Source organism: Schistocerca gregaria, chromosome 8, assembly GCF_023897955.1.
Source record: "Schistocerca gregaria isolate iqSchGreg1 chromosome 8, iqSchGreg1.2, whole genome shotgun sequence".
NCBI classification, from domain to species: Eukaryota; Metazoa; Arthropoda; class Insecta; order Orthoptera; family Acrididae; genus Schistocerca; species Schistocerca gregaria.
Genome location: NC_064927.1, coordinates 488102802 through 488123429, shown reverse-complemented (window position 1 = coordinate 488123429; position 20628 = coordinate 488102802).

Sequence of the window (20628 nt, the reverse complement as noted above, 5' to 3'; positions counted from 1 at the left end):
TGCACCGCCGCCGTCAGTGTCAGCCAGTTTGCCGTGGCATACGGAGCTCCATCGCAGTCTTTAACATTGGTAGCATGCCACGACAGCGTGGACGTGAACCGTACGTGCAGTTGACGGACTTTGAGCGAGGGCGTATAGTGGGCATGCGGGAGGCCGGGTGGACGTACCGCCGAACTGCTCAACACGTGGGGCTTGAGGTCTCCACAGTACATCGATGTTGTCGCCAGTGGTCGGCGGAAGGTGCACGTGCCCGTCGACCTGGGACCGGACCGCAGCGACGCACGTATGCACGCCAAGACCGTAGGATCCTACGCAGTGCCGTAGGGGACCACACCGCCACTTTCCAGCAAATCAGGGACACTGTTGCTCCTGGGGTATCGGCGAGGACCATTCGCAACCGTCTCCATAAAGCTGGGCTACGGTCCCGCACACCGTTAGGCCGTCTTCCGCTCACGCTCCAACATCGTGCAGCCCGCCTCCAGTGGTGTCGCGACAGGCGTGAATGGAGGGACGAATGGAGACGTGTCGTCTTCAGCGATGAGAGTCGCTTCTGCCTTGGTGCCAATGATGGTCGTATGCGTGTTTGACGCCGTGCAGGTGAGCGCCACAATCAGGACTGCATACGACCGAGGCACACAAGGCCAACACCCGGCATCATGGTGTGGGGAGCGATCTCCTACACTGGCCGTACACCTCTGGTGATCGTCGAGGGGACAGTGAATAGTGCACGGTACATCCAAACCGTCATCGAACCCATCGTTCTACCATTCCTAGACCGGCAAGGGAACTTGCTGTTCCAACAGGACAATGCACGTCCGCATGTATCCCGTGCCACCCAACGTGCTCTAGAAGGTGTAAGTCTACTACCCTGGCCAGCAAGATCTCCGGATCTGTCCCCCGTTGAGCATGTTTGGGACTGGATGAAGCGTCGTCTCACGCGGTCTGCATGTCCAGCACGAACGCTGGTCCAACTGAGGCGCCAGGTGGAAATGGCATGGCAAGCCGTTCCACAGGACTACATCCAGCATCTCTAGGATCGTCTCCATGGGAGAATAGCAGCCTGCATTGCTGCGAAAGGTGGATATACACTGTACTAGTGCCGACATTGTGCATGCTCTGTTGCCTGTGTCTATGTGCCTGTGGTTCTGTCAGTGTGATCATGTGATGTATCTGACCCCAGGAATGTGTCAATAAAGTTTCCCCTTTCTGGGACAATGAATTCACGGTGTTCTTATTTCAATTTCCATGAGTGTATATAGCAGTTCATGACACCAATTCTTACAAATTTCAAAACTCCGCCATCTCTCTCCCCACGTCCACCACTGCTGGCGGCTCACCTCCAACTGCCCAACGCTACGCGCCGCTAAAGCCAACTGCCCAACACTACAATGGCGAGTATTACAACAATGCCAACCAGTCACAGACTGCACACGGCACAGCCAGTGACTTTCATACAGAGCGCTACGTGGCGGCGGCGTTACCAATAAAAAAACCTAAACAGCCTACTTACATAGCCCCCCATGCTCCGCACAAAAAAATTTACAAGTTGTTTTGGGCAGTGGCCAATACAGATTTGAAATTTTTTTCATAATTACAGTAACAAAGAAATGAAATGCACACACTTATCGATACAATGTTGGTCAAAAGCTAAAATTTTCTCACAGTCCATAAAGACAGTCATGATCATTCATCAAAGTAAAATTGCAGTGTTTTTCTCACAAAGTCCGAGTAGTAAACGAAAATGCACACGGAAGTAGTGGATTTCCATGCAGTCTTGAAGAAGTAGTGTTGTCCTTCCAACGGAAAGACAGTGCTGACTCTTGACATGCAGACAGGTAATGGGCCACAACAGAGCAAACCCACAGCAGAGTCAGTCGAAGTATTAAAGAATATTGTTACGTAGGTCGTCACAGAGTAGACCCATTGTAGTCCTGGTAGAGATTATGGTATTGGTGTGCCACCATAAGTGCAGACCCACTGCAGTCCTTGTAGAAATAATGGTATTGGTGGGTCATCAAAGGTGTAGACCCACTGTAGTCCTTGTAGAGATGGCCAGCAGCCATCTGTTTGACTGTGCAGGCGCACAATCACCATTGAAGAATCTTGCGGATAACATAGCAAGTCCATAACCCACCACTTGTCCACTCACAAAGTTTTTGGAATTGTCCTTAGAACCAGCAATGCTGTTAACCAGTCCATTGCTGAATTATCAATACACTTGCAAACACTATCAATCCCTACTTCTCACATATTGTGCATATACTATGACCAACAGAAACATGTGCAGTGAAATGTAATTTACAAGTTACTTAATTTGATGAACAGGTGTCAATTACAATTTTATAAGATGAGAATACAATAACAAAGGTACAAAAAATATCATTAAAGAACATAATAGTACAGATAACATTTCCAGTAATACAGGCTTTACCAAAGAATCGAAATAACATATACATCAGTGTTACAGGAATTATGACAGGAGCACGTACATAAAAAATCAGAATAAATTTCGAAACATCAACTTCACGAATGAGCATTAGAACAAACCAGAATAAATAATGTGTAAACATCTTTACAAAGTAAATGACATATTACTAATGCAAATTATATTTGAGGATAACAGTATTCCTCATCATAGTGAATGTAGCTTAGTATTAGAAAAATTCTGCAACATAAGTCTTATCAGATAAACATATAAAGACAGGAAGAACATAAATACACAAGGGTACACAAACACATAGTGGGATAACACAAGGAAAGGACAGGGTTTGTTTTACTGCAGTATTTTGCAAACAAAACTTTCTTTACTTCTCGGAGATCTCCCTTCGTTCTTCATTATTTCCAAAATGTCCTATCTATACCTGATTTCTGTACTTTTTTCGTATAACTTCTCAATGCATTTCTTCCAATATATCGCAAATCATTCTCTTATATAGGCTACCCCCTCTTAAGCTAACTTAAATCTGCTGAGCTCAGATGCTTAACTAAGGGATGAGGCAATGCAGCAGCAAACAACAATTTATAAAAACAATAATGAAATAAAATGGAAGTTGTCAAAGAAGCAGCAATATTAAAACTAATATAAGGCAATGCACAGCAAACATGAAAAATAAATCCATAGTAAAACTGGCTTAAAGAGTAATACAAAGTGAAATTCAGTAGCACTATGCCTGGCACACAGAAGTAAATGCAACAGCTTATAACTAAACATGACAAAGCTCAAGCAGAAAAAATATTACAATAAAGACAACAATGCAGAAAAGGGAGATGTCGATTCACATCTTAATGTCTATATAATTAAACTGTTGCACCACAACTTATTCTACCATAAAAATTACCAAGTACTTGAAAAGAAAATTATGTATGCAGTTCGTGTGAAGGGAAGTCTTTTTGTGCTACTTCGTTTTTTTTAAGTACATCGTAAAGTTATTATTTACTGCATCTGTAGGCATAAAATAACTATATTAGTACATCTATTAAATTGTATTTTAACCAATGCTGCAGTGCAGATAGGAACTAGATATTAAACAAAATGAGTAAATAAATATATAAAGCAATCCATATGGCATTTCTCTCAACTAGCAAGACAATAGCCGTGTAATGTTTCTCATCGTTTCATTAGGCTTTCTACAAAGGAATGAATCTCAATAGCGAGTATAATGGCCTCTTTTTCTTTTACCTGTGTCTCTGAAAGGCACACACTAATGGCTTTCTTTTTGTCAGGTGGTTGTCGCGCAGCTGGGTGCCCACGACGCATTACCTGCAGGTGGTCACTTACTTGTCTTATCGAAATATTTACGACACCAGTTTCCGCTACAGTGGCAGTCTCATATAAAAAAATTCACAGTTCAAGAATTTGCGTTACACATCAGTAGAACAAAATCCTATTGATATGACAGTGTCCAAAAATTTTCGTCGGCATTGTAATACATTCACGCATTTACATACATTTCATAACTCTTAAAGCACGATTCCTGGTTTCCAACAACCTTTTTCACAAACCAGAATCCCTAATCTCTACTCATTATTTCTTACCTTATTCGTCGACACTTCTTCAATATTCCATCATAACAGATAAGTAGCATAATAAAATAACTCATATAGCATCAGCTTATTGATCATAAACATACCGCAACAGCGTAATACACATCGTCATCATAACATCATAAAACCTCAGCCAAATCTCAAAATCGTGGTAGCTTCTTCCAATAATTTCAAAACCTAAAAAAAATTCTCTGCTCATGTCAAAAGTGTCATCTACCTCAACCGTACTTTAAAAATCATGATCTCATACCAAATATGTCATTCAAAGCTCCCATAGTATCACAATGGTTCTGAAAAAGTATGAACAGTTCACAAAGTACAGACAAAATACAATTTCATAAGTATGAAGTTATCCAACTGTGTAATTATGTAACCATCTGTCACTGATGTAGTAAAATAAATGTTTGTCTCTCTCAGTTAAATAACCAGATAGCTGCGTAATTTATATGTTAGAGAAATATGGTACCGATGTGTAAAGTTGTATAAGCAAATACCATATTAGCTAGGGCTCCTTGTGCTTGCCGAACACATGGTACACAAAGTAGGCGTGTAAACCCCTGAGGATTAATGTAATTATACCCTCAGGTGTTACAGATTACAGCAATGGAATGAAATGTATCACAAAAAACTTTCTTTTTAATTCAACAATATTGATAAATAAATGGTTTAAGTACCAAATTAATCACTCAAATGCGTGCCCTGTAGTGCTAAATGTGCGTTTTGCTGTAAGATAATTCTGTGGAACTGACGTAGTTATCGTCCTCTGTAAGCAAAGTTCTGCTGAAGACAATGTACTTACCTCATCATAAACGAAAGTAAAATGCTTTCCGTACAGATATCGTAGTTATTACGTACCTTACCATTATCAAGAAAGTACTATAATGTAACGTATTGTTGTGCTACGATAAAGGCTGTCTCATTGTAGCTCTACACTAAGTTACTACTAAAACATGTTTTACTTTCCAGAAAAATTCAGAAAAACTGTGCAGATATAAAACAGATAAACTGCAAAAGCAACATTGTAAATTGTCACTCATTAGTAGCGTCGTGATAAAATCGTGTAGCTGTCACATAAACTAACCAATGTATCATCTGGTATCTCACAGAAAGTACTTTAAATCCAGAATTTATTTTCAAGTAAACCAAAATGTTGCATTAAAATCTCATTAGCAATACTGGTAAATGTTCTAAGTATGTGAGCCTTATAGTCGTTACGTAATCGTGCAACTAACAAGCAAGAATGTACACACGAAATAACACAGTGATGTCTGTTCACTATAACAATGCACTCGTAAATACTGTCTAAATAAGTTCTCTAAGTTCTAGACTGGATAGTTAAGTTCAAAACATTGTTGCATGTTAACAGTTTCTCAGTGTGACAAATTGTTCTAGTAGCGTGAAGCGAAAAATTTTATGGCAAAGACAAAGTTAAAAAGCAGATTATCCTTCAATAAACGGTTTTACATGTGAAATGTAGTACAATCCTTTACTCTTCCTAGTGCTCAGAGTTAACTTGAACGCAATTATCATGCAGTATACGTCGGTAAAGAATACTGGAATTTTTCTCAAGGTTCACGTCTATGTTATTTTTCTCTGCGCCAGCCGGAGCACGCGGCTGCCTGCGGTGCGAGTCATTGTCTGTCTCTTTGTTGGCGCGCGGCGTTATTGGGATTAGGAGACCTAACTTCTACAAATTCACCTTGTCGAGAGGTCCCTGCTCTGTTTGATTCCCGACAGTTCTGCTGCAATTCAGGTCTGTCGTTACGATCATATCGTCTGTCGTCATGTCGGTAGATTCCATCGTTTCTTTCTTGTCGGTCACGTGGTGGAGAATTTCTCTCTGAATCGTAACTGCGCGCTGGACCGTTGCGTCTAAAGTTATTCTGTCTCCGATGATAATAGTAATAGTTCTGGTTTCCATATTGTCTGTTTCTATGATTGTCTCTGTCATGTTCATTACTACGGAGGTACGATCTTTCTCTGTAACTATTATTCTGCCAACGGTGATCATATGGGTGGTGTCTGTTTTGGTCACGATTTGTGTTGTGAGAATAGCCTTGTCGTGTCCAGTTACTATTTCTTTCATCGCGGATTTGCGACGGATGTGACCTGTAGCTGTTGTGTTCCTGTTTTCGCGTTCCGCGATTGTCATTGTCAATTTCTAATTCTTGTAAGAGTCCCTGAAAAGCTTCAATGTCGTCTTTGCAACGGCCTGCTAAAATAATATGCCGTAAATGTTCAGGCAATTTCATTAAGCAAATGCGGATGAGTTCTGAAGGGCTGTATGGGTTTGAAAGATATTGATTCTTATGCAACATGTATTCAAAATATTTAACGAGACTGGAAAGTTCAGATTGTTCAAAGTGTTTCATCGTCATGATGCTATGTTTTACTCGGTCTTGCGTGGCTTGAGACCAATATGATGAGAGGAAGGCACGGTAAAATTCTCCTTCACTGTGGCAATCGTAAATGACTGATCGCATTCTTACTGCTGGTTCATTCTCTAAGTAGCCACACATAAATTCTAATCTGTGCTCTAATGACCAGTTTGGGGGAGGAAACAATGAGAGAATTGATGAAGCCACGCTTGTGGACGAATGTCGTTGCCAGAATTTTTAAATGTTTTGAATTTACGTGTAGTAATGAACAGCTTATAGTAAAAATCATCATGTCGGCGGGTCGCATATCGGTCATTGTTACGTCGTTTCGGCGGTTCCATCTCAAAATTCGGTGTACTTTGCCAATTTCTTTCATAATCTCCAAAGTGCCCTGTGTTGTTATTTTGTGCAGTTCCGTATTTTTATGTCCCTCTTCCCGTATTGGAGTGCGAGTGTCCTCTGAAATACGTAATTCTTGTATTACCTGTGTCAACTGATCTTGTACTTCCCGGATTTCTCTTTGGTGTTGCGTATTAATTTGATTCTGATTTTGTTTGAATTTCCTAATTTGTTCGAACTCTTCTGTGTCATTAAAGACTACCGGTTTTGTGTCATTCAAATTATCATCTACCTTCGTAGATAAATTAGTGAACTGATCCAAAAGTTCGGCTACTTTCTCCGATAGTGAACACATTTCCTCAGTGTGTTTTTCTGAACCAAGTTTCAGAGTGTCCATTTGTGTTGAAATCGAATCTACTGTGTCCTTTAAGTTTTCCTGAGTTCTTGCAAGTTGCATAACCGAATCGGTGGATGCAACTGAGTCCATTTTAGCTTGCAAGGTGTCGTGATTTTCACGAACAACAGTTTGCAATTCTTTTATGGCTGCTTCGTGATTCTGTAATGAGCTTTCATGCCGCGAAAAAATAGGTTGAAAATGCTCACAAATTTGTGTTTTTACGTCATTACAGATTTTTTGACATTTCGATTCAATGTTATGTAACTCAGTAGTTAAATGTTCACGTGTTTGTTCAAGTGTGGTGTCTAACTTCCGAAGATTATGTTCCATTGTGTCCAACTGTTGCTGTGTTTGTCTCTGATTTTGTTCCATTGTGTCTAACTTTTGAAGATTATGTTCCATTGTGTCCAACTGTTGCTGTGTTTGTCTCTGATTTTGTTCCATTGTGTCTAACTTTTGAAGCTTTTGTTGTGTTTGTCTCTGATTTTGTTCCATTGTGTCTAACTTTTGAAGATTTTGTTCCATTGTGTCTAACTTTTGAAGATTGTGTCCCATTTGTTTCTGATTTTGTTCAAGCGTTGTGTCTAACTTTTGTAGCCTTTGTCACATTTACTGTAATAACAGTGCACTGGTGTTTGAAACATCTTCCTCAGTGCTTTTCGGCAGTGAAGTTGCACCGGCAACATTCACATTTTGACAAGAAGAAAATGTATCTTGATTTATTTTAGAAAACGGTGAGGACCCAAAACCTGAATCTGCAGTATTTGCAAGATTGTGTCCTGTCATACCCGATTCCTGAGGCGAGCTTTTGCCGACCGATCGATCGATAATGCTTCCCTGTTCACTACCTGTTTCACGGTCTACACCATTATTTGACGCCCGCTCCATTTCTCTATGCATAGTTACCAAATTAATACTTAGAATGGTCTGTTAATTCATTACACAGTGGTGCTGGTAAGCTATGCTCGTCGTCACTATTATTTCTTAGTTTACTTTGGAGCCTAGTGTTACGTTTTTCACACGCCATTATTGTCACAATATTTCACACGACAACACAGAAAACCAAAATTTGAAGAGCAAAATAAGAGAACACATTAACGTAGCACTGAAAATAATATCTAGTTAATTGCAAGTGTAGCTGCGAAATACTTGGTGCAAGTCTACATGTATGCCACAACTGTTTTACTGTACAACAATGAAAAACTACAACTACCGAGGAAATTCTCTCTACAGTGCGCTACGTGGCGGCGGCGTTACCAATAAAAAAACCTAAACAGCCTACTTACACACTAGTCAAGTGTTCAGGTTAAAAATGGAGTAACACAGGGATGTAGTCTTTCGTCCTTACCGTTCAATCTGCGCATCGAATAAGCACACAAGGGAGTAAAAGAAAGGTTCAAGAGTGGGATTAAAATTCGAGGAGAAAGGATATCAATGATAAGATTTGCTGATGACGTTTCTATCCCCAGTAAAAGTGAAGAAGAATTACAGACTCTGTTGAATGGAGTGAACAAATATGTACAAAATATGGATTAAGTGTTCACTGAAGAAAGACTAAATAAGTAGTAGAAATGAGAAGAGTTAGAAACTTAACATCAGAATTGGGGACTACGAAGCAAGGTGAGGGAATACTGCTACCTATATAGCAAAATGATGGTTGAAGCAATGAGTACTTACAAAGCGGACTAGCAAAAAGGGCATTCCTGGTCAAAAGAAGTCTACAAGTATCAAACATGGGCTTTAATTTGAAGAAGGAACTTCTGAGAACATATGTTTGTAGCAGAGCATTGTATGGTAGTTAAATGTGGACTGTAGGAGAACTGGAACATGAGAGAATCGAAGCATTTGAGATGTGGCGCTACTGAAGAATTTTGAAAAATTGTGCGCTGAGAAGATATGGAATGAGAAGGTTCTTTGTAGAATCGACGAGGAGAGGAAAGTAGGGAAAACATTGACAAGAATATGGGATGGGGTGGAAGGGCATCTGCTAAGGCATCACAGAAGAACTTCCATTGCATTAGAGGGAGCTGAAGAGGGTAAAAACTGTAGGGGAAGACAGAGGTTGCAATACACCCAGAAATTAATTGAGGATATAGGTTGCAAGTGCTCCTCTAAGATCAAGAAATTGATGCAGGAGAGAAATTCATGGTGGACTGTATCAAACTAGTCAGAAGACTGACGACTGAAAAAAAAGACGTCGTGTACTGTAGCTGTTACAAAGTGATGCAGAACATCAACACATCATCAGTAGTATACCAACGTCGACTCTGAATGACCCAAACTGTGTAAATAATACAGCCAATCGACATGTGACTTGCTGGCTTTCAAATAAAATGTGAAACGAGGTGCGATGGCCCTCAAATACGTACCGTCAGACGCAAAGTTAACATGTTAAAAGATATGGCTGGTTTCGTTGTCTAGGGGCTGGGATACATAGTTGCCGTTTTACAGGCCAAATACAGCTGAGTCTTCAGTATACAACATGAAAATACACATGAATAGAATGTTCGAAAGTCCCTATCACTCGGCAATTGCATATGTAACGTAGAAATTTATAAATGAAAGATTACGATTAAATAAACTCTGCAGGTACTATCTTAACGACTTTAAATGATGAGTTCAATAGTAGAAGTACTATTGAGATTGTGGTATATTTCTGCAAAACAGTTATTGGTGTCGATGGTCGAGCTATTATATAAAATATAAGTTGAATAACAGGGAAAAAATAGATTCCTGCTGCACGTTATTAGTTATGAACAACAACATAGCTCGCGAGATATTCACTTCTAAAAGCACACTACGTATTCACTGTAGACGCCACAGAAATCTCAAGAGTGCACAAGTCGGCACTAAGAAATATTCCTATCTCGCGACTACGCGTAAACTGCTGCACTGTCCAAGTCTTTCCTGCGACTGTGCATCCATCGCTCCATACCGTCCCACGTGCGCGGCTGTCCCTCGTGCCACACTGTTCCGAACGCTTCTCCTGCTTCCATCCAGTCGCTCCATTCACGAGTGCTGTGATTGGCTAGAGCGCTCGTGGCATGTCTTCAAGCCAACGCACCCACACAACATAGTGAAACACATTCGAAATACTGGATTCACATTTAAACAACATGAAATTAAATAAATATTCCTATGGCTGGACCATAAACACGCTCCAACACACATTATTAAATACATAAACAATTAAATAAACATATATCAAAAGAAAAGAAGCAAAAGTTGGGCCAGAGGCCTAATGTCTCTGTCCTTTCTAAAACACAGTAAATATTTAACCAATTTCTTCATGAGTAGAATACAGGGTGGTCCATTGATAGTGACTGGGCCAAATGTCTCACGAAATAAGCATCAAACGGAAAAATTACAAATAACGAAACTCGTCTAGCTTGAAGGGAGAAACCAGATGGCGATATGGCTGGCCCGCTAGATGGCGGTCAACCGGATATCAACTGCGTTTTTTAAAATAGGAACTCCCATTTTTAATTACATATTCGTGTAGTACGTAAAGAAATATGTACGTTTTAGTTGGACCACTTTTTTCGATTTGTGATAGATGACGATGTAATAGTCACAAACATATAAGTACGTCGTATCACGTACCATTCCACAAGTGCAGACGGTATTTGCTTCGTGATACATTACGCGTGTTAAAATGGACCCTTTACCAATTGCGGGAATGGTCGATATCGTGTTGATGTATGGCTATTGTGATCAAAATGGACAACGGGCGTGTGCTATGTATGCTGCTCGGTATCCTGGACGACATCATCCAAGCGCCCGGACCGTTCGCCGGATAGTTACGTTATTTAAGGAAACAGGAGGTGTTCAGCCACATGTGAAACGTCAACCACGACATGGAACAAATGATGATACCCATGTAGGTGTTTTAGCTGCTGTCGCGGCTAATCCGCACATCAGTAGCAGACAAATTGCGCGATAATCGGGAATCTCAAAATCGTCGGTGTTGGGGATGCTACATCAACATCGATTGCACCCGTACCATATTTCCATGCACCAGGAATTGCATGGAGATGACTTTGAACGTTGTGTACAGTTTTACCACTGGCCACAAGAGAAATTACGGGATGATGACACATTTTTTGCACGCGTTCTATTTAGCGACGAATCGCCATTCACCAACAGCGGTAACGTAAACCGGCATAATATGCAGTATTGGGCAACGAAAAATCCACGATGGCTGCGACAAGTGGAACACCAGCGACCTTGGCGGGTTAATGTATGGGGCGACATTATGGGAGGAACTAGAATTAGCCCCCATTTTGTCGATGGCAATCGAAATGGTGCAATGTATACTGATTTCTTACGTAATCTTCTACCGATGTTACCACAAGATGTTTCACTGCATGTCAGAATGGCGATGTACTTCCAACATGATGGATGTCCGGCACATAGCTCGCATGCGGTTGAAGCGATATTGAATAGCATATTTCATGACAGGTGGATTGGTCGTCGAAGCACCTTACCATGGCCCGCACATTCACCGGATCTAACGTCCCCGGATTAATTTCTGTGGAGAAAGTTGAAGGATATTTGCTTTCGTGATTCACCGACAAAGCCTGACAACATGCGTCAGCGCATTGTCAATGCATGTGCGAACATTACGGAAGACGAACTACTCGCTGTTGAGAGGAATGTCGTTACACGTATTGCCAAATACATTGAGGTTGACGGACATCTTTTGAGAATTTATAGCATTAATGTGGTATTTGCAGGTAATCACGCTGTAACAGCATGCGTTCTCAGAAATGATAAATTCACAAAGGTACACTTATCAGATTGGAACAACCGAAATAAAATGTTCAAACGTACATACGTCCTGTATTTTAATTTAAAAAATCTACCTGTTACCAACTGTTCGTCTAAAATTGTGAGCTATATGTTTGTGACTATTACACCGCCATCTATCACAAACCGAAAAAAGTGGTCCAACTGAAACATTACTATTTCTTTATGTATTACACGAATATGTAATAAAAAATGGGGGTTCCTAATTTTTAAAAACGCAGTTGATATCCGTTTGACTATGGCAGCGTCATCTAGCAGGCCAACCATAGCGCCATCTGGTTTCCACCTTCAAGCTAGACAAGTTTCGTAATTTGTAGTTTTTTTCTTGACACTTATTTCGTGAGATATTTGGCCCGGTCACTATCAATGGACCACCCTGTATATTGGATATAAACAAAGAAATAGACAAATAAATATATTTACAAGCATCCTGCTACCGTTTTTTTTTGTGTAACTGTGGAGTACTCAGGGCCTGACGCGATCGATAGTAATCGACCACTTTGACCTCCAATAACTCATGTACTATTCACGTTACATGCCTGTAACTTATACCAATTTAGGTTTACACTAATAACTTCCTAAAGACATGTCGATCAACAAAATCTAATGAATCATTCAGATTTTGGAAATTCGTTGCTGGGTGTTACTTGCATAATTTACAATGAGATACTAAACTTTAATCTAATAAAGATATCGAAAATCTGAATACACCATCAGAATCGTCGTGAATATAACCGTAACGTACATGTTTCTTTTTGATGTATCATGATTCATGTGTCTACTATTAATTTCTATATGAACTGTGAAATGTCTGCCACTAAGGTTTCATAAAGTCTGCCATCTTCGGCACTGTCGGCGTGTCTCCTTCATCGACACAGCGTCACCATGGAATTCCAAGCCACGTGGCTGGACCATGCGCTGAGGCTACTCCTCATGTCCAGCTAACGTTCAGCACCACGTGGTTGCTGTCAGACCGCGGACCGCCGAGGGGCCCCCATGTGGCCACACCAACTCCAAACTTGGAATATTTCCAGGGCGCCACAACTCGCCTGTTACCCCGCAGACTCCAGAGCCACCATCTTGGCCATGCTTAAAAGTATCCAAATGAACTGAACTGCATCAATGAAACCATCAGTAGTAGCCTAGGGCCTCTGCCTTGGAAATCTTTCAAAGTATCCAATCAACTTAAATAGTATAAACACAACACCTAATCAGTATTATTACATCCTGTTCTCTGCACTTCAACTTTGCAACATGTAAAGTTTGAGATTTTTGTACCACATCTGGGTGCAAGGCACAATTGAGACTAAAATTAAATATTTCCATTTCTAAATTGTCTGTGTTATTTATCAAAATACACTTGGCACTTCTGATCTAACTTACAGATTAACCTGCATTTGGCAATTGGAAAAGTTCAATATTTGTTCTTCAGAAACGCTTTCCTTGCCATTGCCAGTCTACATTTTATACCCTCTCTACTTCGACCATCATCAGTTACTTTACTTCCCAAATAGCAAAACTGCTTTACTACTTTTTAAGTGTCTCATTTCCTAATATAATTCCGTCAGCATCACCAGACGTAATTCGCCTACATTCCATTATCCTAGTTTTGCTTTAGTTGATGTTCATCTTATATCCTCCTTTGAAGACACTGTCGATTCTGTTCAACTGCTCTTCCAAGTCCTTTGCTGTCTCTGACAGAATTACAATGTCATCGGCGAACCTTAAAGTTTTTATTTCTTCTCCATGGATTTTAATACGTACTCCGAATATTTCTTATGTTTCCTTTACTGCTTGCTCAATATACAGATTGAATAACATCGGGGAGAGGCTACAACCCTGTCTCACTCCCTTGCCAACCACTGCTTCCCTTTCATGTCCCTCGACTCTTATAACTGCCATCTGGTTTCTGTACAAATTATAGATAGCCTTTCGCTGCCTGTATTTTACCCCTGCCGCCTTAAGAATTTGAAAGAGATAATTCCAGTCAACATTGTCAAAAGCTCTCTCTAAGTCCACAAATGCTAGAAACGTAGGTCTGCCTTTTCTTAATCTAGCTTCTAAGATAAGTTGTAGGGTCAGTATTGCCTCACGTGTTCCCATATTTCTACAGAATCCAAACTGATCTTTCCCGAGGTCGGCTTCTACCAGTTTTTCCATTCGTCTGTACAGAATTCGCGTTAGTATTTTGCAGCAGTAACTTATTAAACTGACAGTTCGGTAATTTTCACATCTGTCAACGCCTACTTTCTTTGGGATTGGAATTATTGTATTCTTCTTGAAGCCTGAGGGTATTTCGCCTGTCTCATACATTTTACTCACCAGATGGTAGAGTTTTGTCAGGACTGGCTCTCCCAACGCTATCAGTAGTTCTAATGGAATGTTGTCTACTCCGGGGACCTTGTTTCGACTCAGGTCTTTCAGTGCTCCATCAAATTCTTCACGCATTATCATATCTCCCATTTCCTCTTCATCTACACCCTCTTCCATTTCCTAATATTGTCCTCAAGAACATCGCCCTTGTATAGTCCCTCTATATACTCCTTCCACTTTTCTGCTTTCCCTTCTTTGCGTAGAACTGGGTTTCCATCTAAGCCCTTGATATTCATACAAGTGGTTCTCTTTTCTCCAAAGATGTCTTTAATTTTCCTGTAGGCAGTATCTATCTTACCACTAGTGAGGTAAGCCTCTACATCCTTACATTTGTCCTCTAGCCATGCCTGCTTAGCCATTTTGCACCTCTGTCCATCTCATTTTTGAGACGTTTGTATTCCTTTTTGCCTGCTTCATTTCCTGCATTTTTGTATTTTCTCCTTTCATCATTTAAATTCAGTATTTCTTCTGCCACCCAAGGATTTCTACTAGCTCTCGTCTTTTTACCTAGTTTATCTTCTGCTGCCTTCAACACTTCATTCCTCAAAGCTATCCATTCCTCTTCTACTGTATTTCTTTCCCCTATTCTTGTCATTTGTTCCTTTATGCTCTTCCTGAAACTCTCTAGAACCTGTGGTTCTTTCAGTTTATCCAGGTCCCATCTCCTTAAATTCCCACCTTTTTGCAGTTTCTTCAGTTTTAATCTACAGTTCATAACCAATAGATTGTGGTCAGAGTCCACATCTGCCCCTGGAAATGTCTTACAATTTAAAACCTTTTTCCTAAATCTCTGTCTTACCATTATTTAATCTATCTGATATCTTCTAGTATCTCTTACCATAATAATCGGTACTGTGTCCGATTCACTTCTCTTGCTGACTCACCTTTCAGTGGACGTGATTCCATGTTGTAGACAATAGTTCCATATTCGAATCGAGAGCTTGCAACCATGATGTTTACTTACGGAAAGGCAAATGGCAGCGGGTGCCAGGCGGCAAGTTTGTACCAGGAGACCTACCTCCGCCGACACAACCGCAGCATTCAAAGTTTACAACAGTGTTTCGCCGTTTGTCTGAGGCAGGGTCGTTTCAGGAAGCAGGAAATCATGAAGGACGTACCCGAAATGTTCGGATACCAGAAAATGTGATTAACACTGTGGAGGACGACAGCCGTGGCAGTACCAGGCAGTTGGCGTGCCAGTACAGGGTAAGCCAGAACACCAAATGAAACGTTCTCCATGACAGTTGTTACTATCCTTATCAGTTACAGCATATGCAGGGCTTACTAGCGACCGACTTTCCTCATTGGGAATGGTTTTTTCATTGGTTTCTTCACCAGGCAACCACGATTCCGGGAAGTGTGTCATCCATCCTATTCACAGATGAGGGCACCTTTATGCGGAGTGGTATCCTCAACTTTCATGACAGTCATCTGAGGGATAGTATGCAGAACATCCATGATATAGTGACAGCGAATCATCAACATCCGTGCAGCCAGAATGTGTGGGCTGGACCATGTTTTGGGACCAGTTTTCCTTCCATGTCGCCTAACAGGCCGGAGCCATCGGCATTTCTTGCTGGTGACTTTACGTCCCCTGCTGGCAGAAGTGCCATTGATGATTCGAAGGGTTACGTGGCTGCTACATGATGGTACTCCAGCCATTTCGCTGTTTACATCCGGATGCATCTCAATCGTGTCTTCCTTGGTCAATAGATCGGACGATGTGATCCAGATGCATGGCCTGCTCGTGTACTGGATCTCAACCTGTGCGATACCTGGTTACTGGGCCATCTCAGATGTATCGTGTATGCAGAGCTCGTTCCATATGTGGAAACACTGGAGCAGCACTAATGCTGCCTTTGACACTGTTCGAATGCAGCCTGGCCGATATGAAAATGTGAGACAGAACATGCTGCGGTGCATACAAGCATGCCTTGAGGCACATGGAAACCATTTTCAACACATACTCTAACTGTGGCTGCATTGAACATCGCTTATTAGCCGCTCTCTCTGTAGCAATGTATGACTGAATGAATGGTCTCTAGCAGGGAAGCTATGCGTTTCCAGACATAAGCTCATTAGACCTTTTTTGTTCCGTAACCCCTCATTGATCAATGCCTAAAGTTTGTACACGGTGAAAAAAATAAGCCTGTACAAGTTGATGCTATTTTTAGGCTTTGGAAACAAGAAGATAGCCCAGGAAAATAAATAATACCTAAAAACTCATATTTGAATACTCTACACTTTACTGAAGAGGAAATATACAGTGTGATTCAAAAAGAATACCACAACTTTAAAAATGTGTATTTAATGAAAGAAACATAATATAACCTTCTGTTATACATCATTACAAAGAGTATTTAAAAAGTTTATTTTTCACTCAAAAACAAGTTCAGAGATGTTCAATATGGCCCCTCCAGACACTCGAGCAATATCAACCCGATACTCCAACTCGTTCCACACTCTCTGTAGCATATCAGGCGTAACAGTTTGGATAGCTGCTGTTATTTCTCGTTTCAAATAATCAATTGTGGCTGGGAGAGGTGGCCGAAACACCATATGCTTAACATACCCCCATAAGAAAAAATCGCAGGGGGTAAGATCAGGGCTTCGTGGAGGCCAGTGATGAAGTGCTCTGTCACGGGCTGCCTGGCGGCCGATCCATCGCCTCGGGTAGTTGACGTTCAGGTAGTTACGGACAGATAATTGCCAATGTGGTGGCGCTCCATCCTGCTGAAATATGAATTGTTGTGCTTCTTGTTCGAGGTGAGGGAACAGCCAATTCTCTAACATCTCCAGATACTGTAGTCCAGTTACAGTAGCACCTTCGAAGAAAAAGGGACCAAAAACATTATTGGCTGAAATGGCACAGAAAACGTTCACCTTAGGCGAGTCACGTTCATACTGAGTTGTTTCCCGCGGATTCTCAGTGCCCCATATACAGACATTGTGACGGTTGACTTTCCCGTTAGTGTGGAAAGTTGCTTCATCACTAAACACAATCTTTGAAACGAAAGATTCATCTGTTTCCATTTGAGCAAGGATAAAATCACAGAAATCGATTCTTTTAACCTTATCAGCTGCATACAGTGCTTGAACCAATTTCAGACGATAAGGTTTCATAAATAACCTTTTTTGTAGGAGTCTCCATACAGTTGATTGTGGAATTTACCGCTCTCTGATAGCTCTGCGAGTCGATTTTCCTGGGCTGCGAACAAATGATTGCTGGATGCGTGCTACATTTTCACCACTCGTTCTCGGCCGTCCAGAACTTTTCCCTTTGCACAAACACCCATTCTCTGTAAACTGTTTATACCAACGTTTAGTACACCACCTATCAGGAGGTTTAACACCATTTTTCGTTCGAAATACACGCTGAACAACTGTCGTCGATTCACTTCTGCCGTAGTCAATAACACAAAAAGCTTTCTGTTGAGCGGTCGCCATCTTAGCATCAACTGACGCTGACGCCTGGTCAACAGCGCCTCAAGCGAACAAATGTACAACTAAATGAAACCTTATAGCTCCCTTAATTCGCCGACAGATAGTGCTCTGCCTTTTGTTGTTGCAGAGTTTTAAATTCCTAAAGTTGTGGTATTCTCTTTGAATCACCCTGTATTTACAAAAGGCGGAGGATGATTTTACATACAGTTTGCTCTACATCGCTCAGACAATAGTCAAACTCTATAATTTGAACAGTGAGAAAGTAAAAGCAAAGTTATGACTTTTAAAGGAAAATGTCCGGTACGTCCTATAATAAAGCTAAATGATATATCAGTTGAACGTGTATCTTACTTTCAGTTATTAGGTTAGTTCTTAGGTTGTGATGTAAGTTACGAATATGATAACGATGTATCCAGTGAGTTAAACAAGTTTCAAACGATGTGCAGCACTATTCACATGACGTTTGCAAATGCAACTAGAAATTCTACAAATTGATGGGAACATCTACTTTCACCCGTGGTGTAACTAGTCTACAGAACGGCGGAGTTATAGGCGCTGGTGACTGCCAGCCCTTCAGCAGATAACGTGACTTTGTACGACGGCCTGCAGGCGGAACGTCTCGATGTTGTCAATAGACACTTGGTCTAGAATGGCCGGCATGTTAGCTTAGTGTGTTCGGTCAGCGGGTTAGCTGCCTTCTGTAATAGAAAAAAAAAACTGAGTGAATGGATCAACGACGAACTTGAAGGCGTATCATGGGACTTCCACCCCGAACAAATGCAGCGAACAATAACGAACAAAATGAGATGAAAAATCGAGGTAACTTCTTTAATAATCAAAACGTCCTCATTCCCGCGTTCGAACGCTGCCACTGCTAAAATTTTGAATAACGTCATCAATAATGGAGTCCGAAGACTTCTGGCATAAGAAATCACCATCATTGAGCCAACGGCCTTGTCAAACAGGGCGCAGGGCGAAGGAGAAGACACAGGTTCAGGATACTCTCTTGCCCTTCGAGTGGGAAATCGTCGCTAAAGGCGGAAAAATCAGCGATGATAAATGGCATGAGAATGCAGAAGGCAATGGAAACCACTGCATTAAAGACACATAATGTATCTCCACAGGACACGTTGGCTGTATTTGAAAAAGTGTCATGAAGATCTGTCCACTGGCTAAAGATTCCGGACTAGTCCTCTTTGGGAGGGGACTGCCAAGGGGGAGTGACCTTGAGAAAAAGACTGAATAACTTACGAAAGGATAACGTGTTACGAGTCGGTGGGTGGAATGTCGGAAGTTTGAACGTGGAAGGGAAGCTACAAAATCTGAAAAGGTTCTGTCTAGATATAGTGGGAGTCAGTGAAGTGAAATGGAAGGAAAACAGCGACTTCTGGTCAGATGAGTATAGGGTAATATCAAGAGCTGCAGAAAATGGTGTAACGGGAGTAGGATTCGTTATGAATAGGAAGGTAGGGTAGAGGGTGAGTTACTGTGAACAGTTCAGTGACAGGGTTTACCTCATCAGAATCGGCAGCAAACCAACAGCGACAACGATGGTTCAGGCAGACATGCCGATGTCGCAAGTGGAGGATGACGAGATAGAGAAAGTACATGAGGATACCGTAGATGTAATTTAGTATGTAAAAGGAGATGAAAATCTAATATTCATGGGGGACCGGAATGCGGTTGTAAGGCAACAGGTAAAAGAAAGGGTTACAGGAGAGTATGGCATTGGATCTTTAGATTACATAATGGTCAGGCAGAGATTCTGAAATTAGATACTGGATTGTAAAGAATACTCAAGAGCAGATGTAGACTCAGATCACAACTTAGTAGTGATGAACAGTAGGTTGAAGTTGAGTAAACGAATCAGGAACAATCAGTCCACAAAGAAGTAGGAAGCGGAATTACTAATGAATGAAGAAATACGCTTGAAGTTCTCCACGGCTATAGATACTGCGATAAGGAATAGCTCAGTTGGCAGTTCGGTTGAAAAAGAATGGACATAATTAAAAATGGCAATCACAGAAGTTGGAAAGAAGAAAATAGATACTAAGAAGGTAAATGAGAAGAAACTATTGTTAACAGAAGAAATACTTCAGTTGACCGATGACAGAAGGAAGTACAAAAACGTTCAGGGAAATTCAGGAATGCAGAAATACCACTTAGGTATGAAATAAATGGGAAGTGCAGGGATGCTAAGGCGAAATGGTTACACGAAAAACGTGAAGAAATCCAAAAAATAACGATTGTCGCAAGAGCTGTTTCAGCATATAGGAAAGTCAAAACTACCATCGGTGAAATTAAAAACAAGGGTGGTAGCATTAAGAAGTCAACACGAACTCCACTGTTAAGTGGAAAGAGTACACCGAGAGTGCATATGAGGGGAAGACTTGTCCGATGACGTGATAGAAGAAGAAACAGGGGTTGATATAAATGAGCTAGGGGATCTAGTATTAAAATTAGAATTTAAAAGACCTTTGGAAAATTTAAGATCAAATAAGGCACAAGGGGTAGACAACATTTCATCAGGGCTAGAGTTATTGGGGGAAATGCTAACGAAATCAAGCATTCACCTTGGAGTGTAGATTTATGAGTCTGGCTATATACCAACAGACTTTCGATAAAATATTATCCACACAATACCCAAGAATGCAAGAGCCGACAACTGGTGGAATTATCGCACAATCAGCTTAACAGCTCGTGCATCCAAGTTTCTGAGAAGAATGATACACAGAAGAATGGAAAAGAGAATTGAGGATGTGTTAGATGACGATTAGTTTGGGTGTAGGAAAGGTAAAGGCACCAGAGAGGCAATTCTGCCGATGCGGTTGATAATGGAAGCAA